Source organism: Ornithodoros turicata, chromosome 10 (genome assembly GCF_037126465.1).
Source record: "Ornithodoros turicata isolate Travis chromosome 10, ASM3712646v1, whole genome shotgun sequence".
NCBI lineage: Eukaryota > Metazoa > Arthropoda > Arachnida > Ixodida > Argasidae > Ornithodoros > Ornithodoros turicata.
In genome coordinates, this window is record NC_088210.1 from 4,155,187 (window position 1) to 4,174,033 (window position 18,847).

The 18,847-nt window shown below is 43.6% G+C and overlaps 1 long non-coding RNA gene across 1 annotated transcript; it reads right to left on the reverse strand.

Moving 5' to 3' along the window:
• Positions 1-1,503: 1,503 nt before the first annotated feature.
• Positions 1,504-2,180, reverse strand: LOC135370197 (uncharacterized). Its single transcript, XR_010415242.1, has 2 exons — positions 2,040-2,180; positions 1,504-1,624 (listed from the first exon to the last, which is right to left on the reverse strand). It is a non-coding gene; the product is annotated as an uncharacterized LOC135370197 (long non-coding RNA).
• Between the last annotated feature and the right edge of the window lie 16,667 nt (positions 2,181-18,847).

Genomic DNA, 18,847 nt, shown 5'->3' on the forward strand with positions numbered 1-18,847 from the left:
TGTGCGTCAACTTTGTTCTCTACAAAATTAACTCTCACGTGGGAAGGGTTGACCAATCCCTGGGAGCCGTGAACCCGAAACCCAAGTTGCTCTTTTTCGCCGTTTGTTGGCAGCAAGTAGTACTTGATTAAGTCTACAGCCAGGAAATGACGTCAAACAGGAAATGACGTCATCAAGGACGTATGACGTCACTCCAGGCCGCAGCCGCTCCGCCCTCATATCAATGAGGTCAGTGGATAAGATAGTGTATCCACCGATTAACTATCAGTGACATCACATAGTTAATCTTAGTGATACGATATCAATGATAAGATTAAACAATAATGATGTCATGGTGAAACAAACTAGGAATCGAACTTGGGTCCTTTAGGTTGCCAGACGAGCAGCTCAAGCCACTGGACCATGGGCTCTACATGTTTACTTGCGTCGCTAATCAGGATAGAATTGTGTGGGGTGGAGACGTCGTTTGATTTCTTTTACGCCAGGTGGCGTCATGGGGAGTTGAGTTCGTTCATCTAGAGATGGCAGCACTTCCAGCAAATTTACCGCCGTTCAACAGATGGCGCTACCGATAGATATAGCACTTGGTAACAATGGGCCGCTCAGGTTACATGCGACACGCACACGCACGATAAGATAGCTCAGAAAACAATGGAAATCATGTATCGATAGTGCGAACAATGGGTTCCCAGGTTTCAATAACATGCGCCGCCAGGATAAGGTAACGGTTAACTCAGGTAAACAATGGGAACTCACGTGTCGATAGTGTTTGATAGGCACCTGGATGCACATTTAATGACACTTAATAACACGCAATGACGGTTAATAACAAGCAATGACATGTAATAACATGCAAATGACATGTAATAACACGCAAATGACATTTAATAACACGCAATAACATCCGATGACATTTAATAGCATTTTCCGATCGGGTTGACGTCCCGATCAGTCCGTCACCTAGGTTGGTTGCCGCGTCAGAACGCCAGGTAGGTTTCCGACCATGTGTAGTTTTGGTTTCGGTTTGAAATTCCCACCAAGCGCCCTCTAGTTTTCAAGCTTTGGCCGTCTGTAGTTTCAGTTTCGGTTTGAAAAAAACAAATGGACGTCGGGGCCCGCCACCTAGGTTGGTTGCCGCGCTAGAGCGCCAGCTAGGTTGGTTTCTGACCATGTGTAGTTTTGGTTTCGGTTTGAAATTCCCACCAAGCGCCCCTCTAATTTTCAAGCTTTGGCCGTCTGTAGTTTCGGTTTTAACAAAATGGATGTCGGGACCCGACGTCAAGGCTTGTTTCCCGTATAGTTTATGACCATGTGTAGTTTTGGTTTCGGTTTGGAATTCCTAGGTTTTGAATGGTTGCAGAAGCCACCTTGTTTCAAGCTTTTGACCGTCTGAAGTTTCGGTTTCGGTTTGAAAAATGCATGGCGCGTGACAGCATGATTTTTTTTCCCCCATGCCACTGTGATAAGTACACCCAAATAATGATGTATGTCGGAGACCAGACAACAGTGTATATATTCCTTTTTTATTTTAGCACATTATGTTTCTACTCTTTTATTTAACTACCGAAGGATATGTTACAAATTACCAGATTCTTGCTTGGCATCATCCTTGTACAAAAGCAATCTGGAAAACAAAGGAAAACGAAACATCCTGTGAATGCTTTTCTCAATCAGAAGAAAGTCTGGGACGGCTAAGATCTTGATCGGGTGCCACGCAACAACAACAAGCAGCATTATCAAAGAGTCGGCTAACGTTTCCACTTTCCGATATGTCTCTCATACTGTGTCGTGCATTTGCGTTGGAGTACGGCCTTTGGACATGCCACACGCTAAAGTAAATAACCCGCTGACAATACCCTCAACAATCACTATAAAGTAGAGGTGTTCTATAGACATGCATTTCCAAATTTGTGTTGCTCATTGTGACAACAGCAAACAACGAACCGAGAAACAGCGCATGACCGCGTATTGTGGTTACCAGCTGTGACGGTTTCGAAATAAAAATAACCAAAATGGCATAAGGGCGAGGGTATACTCACATCTTGCATGACGAACTAGCACTGGGAACGGGACAGAGAGAAGAGGGTCGTCCATGGAGGTTCGTTCACAATCACCGGACTCAGTCTTCGACAGCTAGCTTATAAGACCCGTGATTTTTGTTTTATTTCAAGGGAAGGAGGGATCACGTGAATGCATCGTGGACAGCTTCTCCTTTCGCAGGAGCAGCATGTGAAATGCGATACCCTCTTGCCGACACGCTCTTCTTTCTTCTTCTTTTTGTATGATAACACAAGCCGCGAAACACTGTGTCGGAGATACCCGTCTGGCTTTTTCCAAGCGCTCTTTGGGAACGCCAACCACACAAAAACATTATCGTCCTCGCAAGATGTATTTTCGACTGCCGCACAAAGTAAATAGAGTTATATATGTGACAGTTGAATGAAATCCGTGCTTGATAGTGTACGTCAATAAGACGCTGTCGCTTTGTAGCAAGTTGCATGATCTCGAAGCGAGTGGAATACTCAAACGGTTTCACTCATTCTTACGTGACCGTTAGATTAGTAAAACGAAGGATGTACCTTGAAACGAAAGAAAAAAAAGGAATCGACTGTATGGAACGCGGAATACATTTCCTTTGGAGATTCCCAGATGACTTGATTTCGACGATTATTCGCTAATCGCTAGAACTTCAAACAGCACAATATTCGTCTCAACTTGAAATGGTTCCATAAAATGTGTCCTCTTGACTGCTGTTAAACTAATTTTAATAGGTCCTTTCGAGCAAGGTATGCTTTCTGATTAGGCGGAGGTATCCAGTTTGGCTCTCACGTTTAACCATGACTTCTTCATTTTAATATCGAACACTTTTTCCTTGAAGTGCACGTAGCTTCTCGTAAGGAGAGCAGAATGGTATCAGCCGAAAATTGTCTAATGGTTCACGGCGCTTGATATGGTCATCGAGTTCAATGAATGTGGATACATGAGATGCTGAAACTCCCACAAAATGAATTTCTGCTCTTCAATCATCGTTGATCCAAACGATGCAAATCCTACCAGATATGAACACAAGGTGTCAAATAGAACTCTGTTAGCGTCCCGATATGTATGCGGCTGACATATGGGTGATAGTGAGTATAATAGGGAAAAAATGCTTAAACATATAACCAGACCGCGATCTGTAAATATATGATAGTCTACATTTCAGTAGGTTAGGTTTAGTAGGTTCTCTCCTCATCTCTATGTTGTCGATCTATAAGAAAGCATTCAATTATGGTCCAAATTACGATCTTTCAATTGATAGATTCGAAATGATAGCTTTCCAACTCAATGTCGAATAATTATGGATGATATAACATAAGGTATTGGTTGGCGTGCTTTATCCATCCTGGGGTGTGCTAGCTGTTCACTTCATCGATTTCTAATAGCATAGAATAATTGATTCCTTACACATACCTGCTTGCGAATCGTTCACATGTTGCTACATGTTGGTACATATAGCTACATTTGATTATCACGAATATGGAATACTTAATTCTCTTGTGAGTGTCTGTATAGCTTGAAATGGGATAGTATCTATTCTTTACATGTGTTGTCTAGAATGTCTTATAGAAATGGTTTGCCCGCGTGTGGATATTGAGTCTATCCACCATGTCGCCCTGTTAATGTATGATTTCTATCGTTTCTTGCATTAACTATTTACAATTATTGCTAAGATTGGTTGCAGGTGGATCTATCCCTGTCTCTCGAGAAAGGGATGGAGGTTACATATTTGAGTATCAGATGTCCTATAATTAAAAAAATGAATTTGATTTGATTGTCATCGTATGGATTGAAAACATCTTATTGAAGCTAAAAGCCGTGTCCCTGATGTAAAATAATTATCGCTAGCTTTGATTTCATTCTTCAGATAGAAACATAGTGGTGGTGGTTTGTCGTTTTCATAGACTGCTTGAGTCTCACTCCTCTGCCTCTGTCGATTTCTTGGTGACTGCCTAATATGTTGTGATAGACTTGTTCTGGGTGGTCGGTTTCTATCATAAAGAATAGTTATTTCTAGCATTGATTTTTTTTATTTTTTTAGATATTAAGTTGTGGTATAGAAAATTCAGTGATTAATTTGCTGGACCTCTGGGGATTGATTCCTTTGTCGTAGAATAATTACAGTTAGCTCTGATTTTATTCCCTAGATGTGACAAAAAAGTGTGGTGTAGATAACAAAATATTTTTACTCGTGTTTTACTTGTGCTTACCGTCATGTCATACGATGCCAAATAAAGTTTAACTTGATACATTCGAATTGGTAACTGAGTCTTAATAGTTAGCCTGGATGACCTGATACAACATCGAATCGACATTGTAAGGAATGGGAGTATGCAACGTACATAACTCTACGATTTCTATAATATCTAGGGAATATAATCAGAACTAACAACAATTGTTCTATATCAACCCTCCCAGCAATAGGCCATCCATCCAAACGCTCACTTTTCTATGTCACAACTATTTTTAATATCTGAGAAGGAAAATCAATGCTAGCACCAAGTATTCTTTATCATAGTAGCCGACCAGCTACAATCAATCTCTTGTAGCATATTATTTCAGTCATCAAGGAATCGACAGAGGTGAGACTCAAGCGGTCTATCAAACGAAGAACAACCACCACTATGTTGCTATCTGAGGAATAAAATCACAGCAAGGGATAATTGAGTCTCTGTATGCAATACGGGGATAACTCGAGAATCCCAAACCGAGAAAACTGCGAGTGAATATTTGGTAAAGTAGTTGCAGATAAGTTCCCTCGAATAACGCAAATGCAAAATGTGTAACATATATGCGTGTGTCTACTCTACGTGCATGTCCCGTTAGCGTCCTTTCTGAGTGTGTGATTTAGCAGAGATTGAACAAAATCCAGGAGCATGACATATCCCCTTTTTCTATATAACAAAGCACGCACAGGGCTTTCGTGCAGGAAAAAACACTTTTCATGAGTCGGACTTTCATGGTGACGGCAGGATGTCCGAAGTTACCTTTGTGCAGTGGAGCAGCCTAGATCGTGATTATCGTGCTGCTAAACGAGCATAATCTTGAAAATAATGTTCTGTATGACCAGCAAAACATTACTTATTAGTATAGTGAGCACGTTTTCCGATTAAAACGCTCAGTAGCACTGCTGACACTGTTACGTGAGGTAGGAAGAACATGTTTTTCGAGCGGAAGTCCAAGTTGATTTCTGCACCCAAGCAAAATTTAAGCTTTAATATAAAGGGATATTAAGCTTATAATAGGGAAAATTTAACAAAAACACTAAAAGGGGATAATTTGACTTATCCCCTTATTGCACATAGAGGTTCAATCATTTTATGTGAAAAACACAACCTTTAATTCCGAGAAGCGATTCTCAATCAACATGCTGGCAATTAACTATTATAGTATGTTGCTAATATTATCCGAAACGATCGACTGCACAACACAACACAGGATGGATAAACCAGCATAAACAACATGCTGCATAATGTAAAACCCCGAGACTAGGGAACACGAAAGGACAGACACAACACGAAGTCGTTTCGTGTTCCCTAGTCTCGGGGTTTTACATTATGCACCATCTTCACCAGCTCGCTTGTTTCCTAGCCATTTTTTCACTGTCATAAACAACATGTTATATATTTTCATCGCGGTTATGTATGAAGCGCGGAATACATTTCCTTTGGAGTTTCCCAGATGACCTGATTTCGACCATTATTCGCTAAAACTTCAAAGAGCGCAATATTCGTCTCAACTTAAAAATGGTTCCACTCCTGACTGGTGTTCAGCTAATTTTGATAGGTCCTTTCCAGCTTTTCACATCTAGGGAATAAAATCAGAGCTAACTGCAATTATTCTACGACACGATAAATCGATAAATCGATTGAATACAACATTCATCAGTACAGTCAGATGTCTTAGCCGTGTACCATAGCGTTTTAGGAATAAGCATTTGACTGCCACAAACTTGCACAATCTCATGTAGCTTCTCGTAAGGAGAGCACAATGGTATCAATCGAAAACTGTCTAATGGTTCACCGCACTTGATATGGTCATCGAGTTTCAATTAACGTGGATACATGAGATGCTGAAACTCTCACAAATGAATTTCTGCTCTTGAATCATCGTTGATCCAAACGGTGATGTCAACTGCGAGCCGCAAATAATTGCATGGATTTGATAGAGCGGGCACATCATGTGATATGACTTAAAAAATACTTTCCCTATCAATATACAGATGGAATGGCAAGAAAATCTGTAATGATTCATTCGATATACACTGCTTGGATATGGTTATTCGATCTGACCGATTTCTTTATGAAAGGCAATCCATCAGCGAGGATTCCTATCACATCCGAGGCTGAGTATTTCAGTGTTCCCAGCCCCATGTCATGCTTTCGAAATCAATGTTCACTAACCAAATTATAGAAGCGCTATCCTGAAGACGGTTTGCAATTAAAAATTTGTACACATAATTAACGATTGAATAAAGTAACTGAACAAAGCAAACAAAAATGATGAACAAAGTACCTTAATCAAAGTGATACATGTAAAACGTTTGTGCCTCTGTCACCTAGTGAACGATATGAAGTAAGAAAAAAAATATTAGTCATGAAAGAAATGCTAGTGAAAGAAAAGCAAATAAAGATTATGTTTTGCTTGATGAGATAAGTTCTTTGAAGTTTTGATGATCATTTCGCACTTAACAGATGCACACTGCTTACTTATACTCAAATTTGACCGTGGTTTTGTAAACATTATTTACTGTTCTTTTCAGATGTTCTTGCTTTCACTCGATTGACACTGACACTTCCTGACCCTTCAGATTGTCTTCTTTAATTAAACTTGCGTCACCCACTCGTGCCATGCCTTCTAAATAAATGTTATCTGTTTTTTCTCATCGTGATGTGTAGCATAGTAATGCTTATAACATATGATGCGCAGACGACAATTACAACATTTGTCTATTTTGAGGCTGTTGTCATTGAAGTTATTTTCAAATCCTACCAGATACGAACACAAGGTGTCAAATGTTACTCTGTTAGCATCCCGATATGTATGCGGATAACATATGGTGACAGCGAGTATAATTGGGAAAAATGTTTAAACATATAACGAGACCGCGTACTGTAAATCTATGATAGTGTACATTTCAGTAGGTCAGTAGGTTAGGTTAGGTAGGTTCTCCCATCATCTTTATGATGTCGATCTCAAATCCAAATCTTATCCAAAGATCCAAATTACGGTCTTTCAATTGATAGATTCGAAATGATAGCTTTCCAATAGTATCAATATGTAATAATTTTCTTGAATCATATAGTATATGGTGTTGGTTGGTATGCTTTATCCATCCTGGATGTGCTGTTCGCTTCATCGATTTCTAATAGCATATAATAATTAATTCCTTACACATACCTGCTTGCGAATCGTTCACATGTTGCTACATGTTGGTACATATAGCTACATTTGATTATCACGAATATGGAATACTTAATTCTCTTGTGAGTGTCTGTATAGCTTGAAATGGGATAGTATCTATTCTTTACATGTGTTGTCTAGAATGTCTAATACCCCTGTCACACGGGCATTTTCGATCCTGCTCGACCGAACCTGCTTGAACCCAATGCAGATCGGATAGTGCTACACGGCCGCTTCCAAGCAGGATCGAACTTTGATCCTGCTTGACTCAAGACAGTTCCCATAACAGGATTGAGAATTTCAAGACTGCTCGACGGCCGCCATTTGCAAACTGGATACCTCCGCCTAATCAGAAAGCATACCTTGCTCGAAAGGACCTATTAAAATTAGTTTAACAGCAGTCAAGAGGACACATTTTATGGAACCATTTCAAGTTGAGACGAATATTGTGCTGTTTGAAGTTCTAGCGATTAGCGAATAATCGTCCAAATCAAGTCATCTGGGAATCTCCAAAGGAAATGTATTCCGTGCTCCATACAGTCGATTCCTTTTTTTTCTTTCGTTTCTAGGTACATCCTTCGTTTTACTAATCTAACGGTCACGTAAGAATGAGTGAAACCGTTTGAGTATTCCACTCGCTTCGAGATCATGCAACTTGCTACAAAGCGACAGCGTCTTATTGACGTACACTATCAAGCACGGATTTCATTCAACTGTCACATATATAACTCTATTTACTTTGTGCGGCAGTCGAAAATACATCTTGCGAGGACGATAATGTTTTTGTGTGGTTGGCGTTCCCAAAGAGCGCTTGGAAAAAGCCAGACGGGTGTCTCCGACACAGTGTTTCGCGGCTTGTGTTATCATACAAAAAGAAGAAGAAAGAAGAGCGTGTCGGCAAGAGGGGTATCGCATTTCACATGCTGCTCCTGCGAAAGGAGAAGCTGTCCACGATGCATTCACGTGATCCCTCCTTCCCTTGAAATAAAACAAAAATCACGGGTCTTATAAGCTACCGTAAAAAATATTCCGAAGTGAGAAGAAATGCTTTCTGTGTGTTATCAAACAACGGCGTTGTACATGATAGTGGGCAAAAATATGGGGGTTATGGTTCACTTTTCGGTCCTTTTAAGAAGTGCATAAACATCACGTGCAGAACAACACCTTTTTCTCAGGCATTCGCGAGCCCGGCATGTGGTTGAAGCATTCTTCGGCATAATGAGCTCGCGGTTCCGTGTCCTGCTGACGAAGATCAATGGCTTGGCTGAAAACGTGACACGGATGGTCCTTGCATGTTGTGCTCTACACAACTTTGTAAGCCACAAGGGGAACCAGATGCCCACGTCGCAAGCAACAGGGGGACTCGAGGACCTCGAGAGGTGTGGTGGCAGGTCATCAGATGATGCTCGAACGATGAGGGACCGCTTCAGGGAATACTTCGTGAGTGAGCGTGGTGCCCTGCCCTGGCAGGACAAGTGCCTAGATGCACACTGAACGCGAGGATTACTTTTTACTTGCCCTTGTGTAATTTGCACTGTAATTTGCATTGTCCCGTTGTCTGACACCAGCCTGTTGAATATCATTCCTTTGAAAGGTTGCTCAAGACTGGTGTAATATGGGAACATCTCGTCTCTTACAGTATTTGCCACTGGACACTGCTGTGTCCCGGGCCACACACCCGGCGGTTCTCCTGATTGACCTGGCGCAATGCCTCATCATTCTTGCCCTTCCTGGACACTCCATGATCACCAATCAGGACTCGTGTACACCGTCTCCTTTGGTCCCTGTGTATTGGGTAGTCCATCATTACCCTTAAAGAGTACCCTCAGAAGATTATCCTCCAAAATGTGTTGGAACTGTGTAAACTACAAGAGTGGTTCTGCATGGGGAACACCTTTCTGTGTACTATATTCTACCTCACATCTTCCTCTTGTTTAAACGTGTATGCAGCCACATGTGTACACCATTGCCACTACCATTGAGCAAACACCACTTTTACTTTATTTGTGACTAGAGAAAGTGATTGCACAAAAGGCATAGAGGTGCTCATTTCACGCCTTGTGAACTTTAGTGAAACCCTGTTGTGGCCTGCAAGCGAACAAAAATAGGACAATGCTGTGTGCAGGCATCTATAGTAGGAACTAAAAACTATTCACTGCAAATTTTTGTATTTGCAGTTTTCTCTTTTTTATTCTTGGGTGAGGCTCAAAGTGTTACAAATTTTGTACACAAGTGTTGTGATGCTAACCCAGCAAGCAGCATTTTTTTTTTGCAACGATTGGGTAACATTGTCCAAATGAAAAGTCAATAAGTTACAAGTATTTTCTGACCCAAATAACAACCATATGTGTGAACACTTATCCATGCAGAGAAAGCCATGCTTAGAGAGTGCACACTGGAAATACGCACCTTGAGATTGACACATTCTGTTTCGTTTGAAGTATGAGCTCTAGTATTTGTATCTTTAGAATGTCTTTTCGTAAGGGATCCAAGGTGCGGAGCTCTGACGCAACCTGCATGCTGAAGAAGTAGTCAGAGTCCAGGATATCATCTGGCTCGTTCAACACAGATATAGCTTTGCTGAGCATTGCTTGCGGTGTAGGAACTGTCTGTTCTTTTTTTTCATCCTGCACTAGAGCTCGGCAGCTTTTTCTTTTTTGGAGGTGGTTCCACTGGCTCAGGATCTGGCTGCATTAGTACATACTGTAAGCTATTTGGTTGCTTGCTTGCCTCTCTAAAATAATGTGGTATAGGACAATTTACCTCATCTAATAGAATTTCACTTATACTTTCACTTGTTGTGTCATGGCTCGGAGAAACAGCCTCAGTGCATGATGCCTGACATGGGTTTTCTGCAGGGGGCTCGCATCCCAGGCAGCACGCAATATTGGTCCAATATTGGCACTATCATGGTTTCATTGGGCCTAAGGAAGCCCAATCAAGCCAATGAAGAGTCAAGAAATGGCGCTTTATTGGCTCCATTGGTGTTATCTTGGCTCAACCGGAAGTATGCAAAACTGAATATCATGTTAGAAAATGACGAGAATACCATTGTTATTGCAGTTTGAGGCCATGTCGCCCACATAATTACGTTCTGGGGTTATCAGTGAACGATGGCGCTTCATTGGCGTTACATCGGTTTGCCATGAAACCAAAGTGCCAATGTAGCCAGTTTTCAACCAATGTACCTTCATTGGCACTTCATTGGTAATCCCGGGTGGAGCATGGCTGTACTTTAATATTCCCAAAATGTGTTATGTGAGGGGAAAAACCACAATAGAATTTGTAAAATATAACTTGTGGTCCCGCAAAATATTCTGGCAACAAATATTTCTTATTTGTACTGTCGATACGCTGCTAATTTTGAAATTATTCGAGTAACACACTTCAAGCCACACTTCAAAAAAAATATCGGTTTTATGGGCGGCGAAGCAGATAATGGCCAGTGGAAGCGGCAATTTATATAGAAAACACAATTCTTGATAGGGATGAATACTGCCTGTTGTACGTTAGGTGCCTCGAATTAACTAGATTGATTGTAAGTTGCTAAGACGTACGCCTCTCACCGTTGCAGGAGAAGTACGCTCCCTTTTACACCATGTGCGGGTTGTGCGTAGAATTTGCTAACTTTGCCAATGATTCTGGCTGTTACAGCGATTTTCCCAATGAAGGCCTCTGAGGGATGCTCGCATATGTTTTCTATGATGGGTTGTTCTATGGGACTACCCGGATCCCAGACTAAGCGGGAGCATACTATCTCGCCGCCGCCTGTCGCCGATGTCACAGTTGGAGTACCTACACAAAAAATATTACAAAAGAAAGAAAGAATGATTTGTAATACGATGCGTTCCTGTTGTCGTGCTACATGTTGAAACCACCCAAGCAGCACACAATATTGGACCCATATTGGACCCATTGGACACAATATTGGACCCATTGGCTGGTCATTGGCGATACGGGTCCAATATGGGACCCGTTTCACCAAGATTTTCCCCATATCGGCTGAAAATGGGCAATATGGGCCCCATATTGCCCAGTTTCAGCCAATATGGGGAAAATCCTGGCAATATGGGCCCCATATTGCCCACTTTGAGCCAATATTGGGAAAATCTTCGGAATATTGGCCCCATATTGCACGCGTACACCCCATATTGACTGAACAGGGTACGTAGCCGTGTTGCACAAATGCCCAAGCCGCACGGCAAGATTGAACGTTGAAGCGTGTGAAATACCCAATTCACTACATCGTTACATTCAACAACTTCCCGCAGATGATACACATTGTTCGAAACAGTCAACGTACTTGGCATTCCCAACGTAAAGTTCGCTAGAATTCGACACCCCAACATTCCACGTCTTGAAAGTCGCCGCCATCTTCCTTCGCGATGCCAATGCCAGGGGAATGAACGTGTAGTATATTTCTATTGTCGGGAAAAACTCACGTGACCTCAGACGTCGGGCCAATCGTTGGGCCTCGGTAGAGTAGTTTTTTGCTTTGTTTTATTTTGTCTCCATGGGTGACGCGTGACGTAAAGCGACGCTGCCGAGGGGTTATCGTTCCCTTTCCCCTCTGTTCTCTCCCCGCTTTGGCGGTTCTGGATTTTCGTTCGCATCCAGTGAAATAAATAAAACGTGGAAGCGTTCGCTCTTTCTGTTGCACAAGGTGCTTTATTTTTCGGGATTGGTATTTCCAAATCACACATATGCAGTCTTCTGTATCTGCGCCAAACACGAACTTGACATGAACATTGTTTCTGAAGTTCGAGTAATATGCCGAAGCAACTTCACATTCACTGTTAGCTGATGTCTCAAGTGGAAGACTTCACAGTAGATCAGTAAATTCACTGCACAGGCACACACAATCACAAATCCAGCATGACAGGAAACATGTCCATATCCCTTTGCTGCTTGTATAGTGTCACATGTCAAGGCTGGCCCGTCACAAAGGAACCTGTGCAGCTGCTAAGCCAAAAGATGATGTTCCAACCACTCAGGGTGGCATATCCATTCTATTGCGTCCATGCCGATGCTTTTCTGAAGCAGATATGAGTTGAGCAGTACCTAGTTGATACCTGAGCAAGAAAGACCAGAACAGGGATCAGAAAACGTGAAAACTAAAAATTCTACCGGCCGAAATGCTGAGTATATGCCACAGGTGCGGTGCTATGCTATGCTACGCTAAGCGGCAGAATGGAATAGGAACTGACTTACCTGCCATCGAGTGGAAAAACACAGTATTGATCCTTCTTGAATCGTTGTCGTGCCAAGCAAGCGAAGCAGACCTGCGCCTTCCCCTTATCTATCACTGAATTTACTTGCAGAAGTATCCAAGAGGATTCGAGTTTTGCAGAGTCGGTATCGACGGGCACTAAAAGCCATCCAAAGCGGTACCGGCAAAGATGCTTTGCGTGCGTCCCTGCTGCACCATATTTCGAAACTTTACGGCGAACTGCTCCGGCACCCCAGACACGGCGGTGCCCGCTTTCCCACGCCACGAAAAGGTTATAATTTCAAACCGACCAATGAGCGCTCGCATACCAGGGGAGCGGCCGCAGGAGCCAATGGGATGCTCTCGGTAGAGAACTCGCGCTTCGACGTAAAAATTTTGACGTTTCGTGACGTTTGATGACGCGAAAGGCTCGCAGCGCCTCACTTTAGTCCGCAAAGGAACTCGCGAGTTTCATCCCCTTGCCAATGCCAATCGGTCGAGACGACTGAGAGCAAGCGAGTTGCTTGAGCGTAATCACGCGTCCTACAACTAATGCGCATGCGCGACAGCCCGAACGGACGTTTCATAGGTCTAAAATGTCGCTGGGTGCTGTAATGATAACGAAATTGCGGCAGGTCAAGTAAAAAACACAATGTTTGGTAGGAAGGGATGGCTATTCTGTAAAGTTAGGTGATTTCAAGTTGCTGCAAGCAGTGTAAATTGCTCTGGCGTGTGTCCGTCACCGCCACGAAAGTGTTTCGCTGCTTTGTATTCTCGGAGCGGGTTGGGAATTGTCAGTCCACAGAATATTGCGATCCCGATGAAGGCTTCTGAGGGATCTCTGGCATTGGCAGTTCTGTGGGACTGCTTGTGTCCTTCAGCAAGGCGGGCGTAGCACCTGTTCTTCGTTTTTTGTTTTTTTTTTGTTTGTTTGTTTGTTTGTTTGTTTGGGCAATGCCGTGTTTCTTTCCTTTTTCTTTCAGTGATGTGAACGTGGATCAATTAGATCTGCAGAAATAAAAAAGCAAAAATCAGACAAAAGTAATATCAGTGGTGAATATTATACAGCATAATGCTTTATTATTACACGGACTCCCCGTTGGTGTTATCACAGAAATATTGGCAATATTGGCGCAAAATGGGCTTGCCAATATGGGCAGCCCATATTGGTCCAATATGGAGCCTGGTTGCGCTTCCCATATTGGTCCAATATTGGCAGCCCATATTGGACCAATATTGGCAATCTTCGCAGCCCATATGGGACCAATATTGGCGTGCTGCTTGGGCAGTTAAGACTAGACTGGTGTGGCAGTTACCATAGCTACCATTCATATTTTTCATTGGCTCACCACGGGCTTGCAACAATGGACCAATATTGGTAGTTTCATTGGTGCAATATCGGACCGAGTTGCACGGCCAATATTGGACCAATGTAACTTATATTGGCTGCCAATGTTGGACCGATATTGGACCAATGATGGTGTGCTGCTTGGGATATTGCCTCACTGTCGGCATCCTCTGTCGGGGTCCCACTGAGGCCAGTGACGTCCAGAGACGAAACCCCCTTTCTTGGTTTGTAGCAACCAGCTAGGAACAGCATCTCACTGTAAATGTGCCATTTTGGGACATAGACCTAATTTGTCCCAGATCCCGATTTTCCCTCATTTGCTTTTGCGTGCTCCTTGAAGAAATATTGCCTCAGGTTGTTGAACTTTGCGAGTGCAGCCTTGGCTACAAAGAAATATCGCATGCACAATGTACTGTGTTCAACTTTCTCACATGTTAAGGGAAGTAGTAGGAGCAATGTGTGTGTTGTTAGGTGGCTGTTGTGCTATGTTAACAAATGAATAAATGTCTTCTTACTACAGCAATGAGTTCATCTTCATAAGGTTAGTAATGTATCCACTAAACATGGATATCCAGTGCTTCAAAAAAGGGCATTGCATGCAAAGTACATTTTTCCCTATGGGCAGTGAGAAGCGAGAAAACTACAGTAGCATGCATGGGACGTTTTGTTATGCGTCCACGTACCATCGCGCATCAACTCCTTTGCAATTTCTTCTAGCAGCCGTTGCCGCAACGCGCGATTTTTGTACTGCATGTGATTCACATCGTACAGGTTCTCACGCTCACTAAAGAACCCGACGAGCGCTATCAGACGCTCAGTCGTCCATTCAAAGTTCGAGGCCTGCAGATGAATCCTGTCAATTCGTATGATAGTCACGAATTTTACGCAAAACCTACCATATCTGCTGCAAACACCGATGCAAGACACTGGTTCTGGTTTCGACGGCTACGTTGAGCGTTCCGGAGAAGGAGGAGCCAAAAGCCCCGGAAAATTTGAAATGTGACGCCAGAGGTCACGTGCCCGTGCTCGTCTCAGGATTGGCTGGTGCACGAGCAACTTCAGAATCTCCTTGGTTTCACGGTTCCCTTAGAAGTTGGCCCAGGACGCTTTATTCCCCCAGGGCATGAGTCGTGACGTTGCCCACATACGTGAGGCCGACAACGGCAAGCCCTATCACCACCACCACCACCACCACCACCACCTTGGAGGTTTTCGGTCGGCGAGCGATTCGCAGCAACTCTGAGCAACTCGAGGTGCTGGAGGTTGCCGACTGTCAGCAACTCCAAAGTTGCTCATAGTTGCTGGAAAAAGTTGCCCCGTGTGAACGCTGCCTCAGCGTCGTCTGCGAAGAAAACATGGCGGAACTCTACGCATTTTTCGAGGATGTTGGCGTAAGTGAGGACGAAGTAACTGGCATGTTTCGTTCAAACAGCGACGCGTTTGTCGTCCTGCACGGCGATGGCTTCATAAGGCACTTCTTGCTGTCCAAAGAAGCAGCTAAAGAGGTCTGCGACGCTGTAACCGAAGACTTGAAGCGACGTATCTATTGCTTTTTGTTTATTGATGGGGAGGTGCTGCGATAGCGTTGCTTCTACGGGGTCTCTAACTCATTAAATATCGCTGGAGCTGGTAGAGTAATGCCGGAAAACTGTACTGTGGATATGAGATGCCCGTGTATTATATTTGAACTCGCAATCTTAACACTTGCAGCGCAGCAATGGCGATCCACAACGCCCACGGTTGAACAACGGGTGCTCTTGGCACTTGGCGCTTCCACGCGACCGGGGCCCTTCTAGGTAACATAGCTCACGAAGAGTACCTCGCCACGACAAAGGGCCCGGTCTCGGAGTCGATACATGATGTCAGCCTGACTGTCATAAAAAGTCTGGCCCCGAAGTATCTGCGCTTCTCGCAAACACCCGAAGAGAAGCTGGCCGTGAAACGTGGATTCTACGAGATTGCAGGGCTGCCTGGATGTCTTGGTATGTTGTAGAAGTACGCCCAGTTACGTGTTACTGCTACCTGTATGGCCTCAATTCACGCAGGTGCAGTCGACGGCACAACCGTTACAATCATAGCGCCCAGCAACATGGATACACGTTTTACTGATGGCAACTGCATGCTACTGCCACAAAGGATACCATGCACTGAACGTGGAAGGGGTATGTAGTAGCATACTTTTTGAGATGTATTATTGGTAGTAATAAGTTTGCCAAGGGAAAGAAACAGTAACAAACATTACTCTGCATGCACAGATTTGTGATGCCAATCGCAGAATCCTCCACTTAAACGCAAGATACCCGGGGAGCTGTCACGGCGCTGCTGTCTGGGCTATGTGCAGGATACGACAAAGATCTTCGGTGCTGTTTGATGACGGTGAATGGCTGTTAGGTAAGTGTGCGGTTCATAGCCGAAAGAAAATTGCTGCGTAAACAAATATGTGATGTTTATTATGATAACAAGAGGATAGTTGTTGAAAGGTAAAACACTGAAGAAATGCGATTAATTTACGAATATGTGAGTGAGGAGGCTTGAGCATTTCCATTTGTACACAATAAAATGAATGTCACAATTAATGTACAATGAACATCGCAGATGAGAGAGGGTACAAAAGTTGGTTATGGATGGGATAAATATAGTGAACAGTGCACTGACCGAATGAACGAAATGTATGCATATAGTTGAAAGGCTAAAGTGAACGCTTAATAATTTGCACAAAATAAGCAGGGAAAGTATGAAGACGTAAGAGCTTACAAGAAAGCACAAACGGAAACTTATTAAGATTGATGGGGGCGAGGCGCGGCAATTCGGCGGACAGCGCTGCTTTTGACGTGACTATTTGAAATCCAATCGAATGCAGTGCTGTTTGCCGTAACATAGGCCCCTGCCTCTAGCTGCAGTACAACTCACCGTTGTGCTTTCCTGCTTGCCCTTCATCATCTTGACATTTCCTACATGTATATACATATGTAACATATCCTCCTCTTGTATTCTTCACAAGAGATCTTGGCTACCCCCTGGAGCCCTGGTTAAGGACTCCCATCCCAAATCCTGCATGAGACAAAGAAGCAGCATATAACACGGCTCACAGCAGGACTAGAGTGCGAATTGAGCATTGCTTTGGAGTGCTCAAAATGCGGTTCCGGTGCCTACAGAGGTACCGCACACTTCACTTTGCACCGGATAGAGCCTGCAACATTATCACCGCCTATGCTGTCCTAGACAATATGTGCATTGCATACAACTCGACTGAGCCTGCAGACGATCCTGAGCCAGCAGCTACAGAAAATGCCAGTGACAGAAGATGAAACCAGCGAGGAGGAAGGACAGAGCAGTAAAAAAAACTCTCTGACATCGCAGGCGATGCATGTGCGTGAGGCAATTGTCCACAAATATTTCTAACAGCCTGTCAGAAAATGTGTGCTTCGTCGCAACTGCTCGTTTCTATACCATTATCCTTAATATTTGCTTGATGAGCAGCATATCGTATCTGACACTGTATAATTGCTCTTTTAAAGGTCTAATGCATAGTCTTACGTAACAGTGATTGCAAAAACAAATCGCGTGGTGTTTTAGGTCATTCTGGCTGTCCCTTTCAGCATAAACACAACAAGATGTTCACAAGGCAGAAATAGGGAGATGATGTGAAGTGAGCACTCTTTTGAATTTAGTAGTGTGACAACAATTCCTAGTAGACAAATTCCTATAAACGTGGCACCTTAATTTTTACAGAGGAAAAATACATGCAACTACAATGGGCAACCTATTAGACAAATGTAGCTGGAAGTGAACCAGTGGTAATCATGTTTTGCGAGGCTGGCTAACCTAAGAGTCCTGAAGATGAAACTTACCTCATGCTTGCATGCCGCTTTCTCTGTTCAGCAATAACGTGACGTACTCAGTCATTGGGCCAAAGAGGGGCGTAAGCAACTGTGCATAACAAGCCAAAACTAATGAAATGTAATTGTAACAGCAAGGGCTGTCTCAGTAAAGAAATGAGCTGTGGTTGTGCGGGAGCCATTCAATGAAATGTCAAGAGCAGCATGGTGCCAATGATATTTTCACATCTCTTAGCTGCGCCCACCTCATTAGTCAGCCGTTCCCGCACGATGACTATGCGTTCAGCCCACGGTGGTTCAGCCACAGGAAGGAGGACCCTTCTGCGTCTGCGGCGACGTTCTTGACGTGGTCGCTGCACTCCATTCTCCACTGTCGAACATGAGAGAACTGATGTTCTGAGGCTGGAGCAACATAGAAAGATAAATTCATACAAAACCTCAAATGCCTCTTCTTAGGCCCTCTTTGCCCTTCTTAGGAAATTGAGGCTTTGTATGTATTTGTCCTTTCTATGTTGTTCCAGCCTCAGAACATCAGTTCTCTCATGTTCAACAGTTGCCGCTTGCGTCGATCCCGTCGTATGAATGTCTGTATGACTGAGCAAAAATGTAAGAGTGAAAGGAGGTTGAGTGAGAGAGAGTGACTGGTTTGTCCCTTCAGATGACGCACCCTGGAAGTCGCTGAGAAGGCGTGTTAGCTTAGCTCAATTGGTAGAGCCCTGGACCGGTAATCCAGAAGATGTGGTGTGACGGTTTGAGGATTTGCTTCTGGGAGAAGTGAAATGGCTTTCCCGAGGGAGGCAACTGTAACACGATACGACCCGCCTTGCGCGAAGTTGCAGTGCCAAGGGGGCCATGAGGACTCGTCCGGCAAATGTTCGGCCACATGTTTTCTGGTGTTCCCGGTGTCCGGTTTCAACACAGCGTCCACGAAGTGTGTCTAAAAATAAAGAGCAGAAAGAAAAGCCCGCAAAAACGAAGCGAAGCGGCAGTGGGCGGTTGGTTCGGACA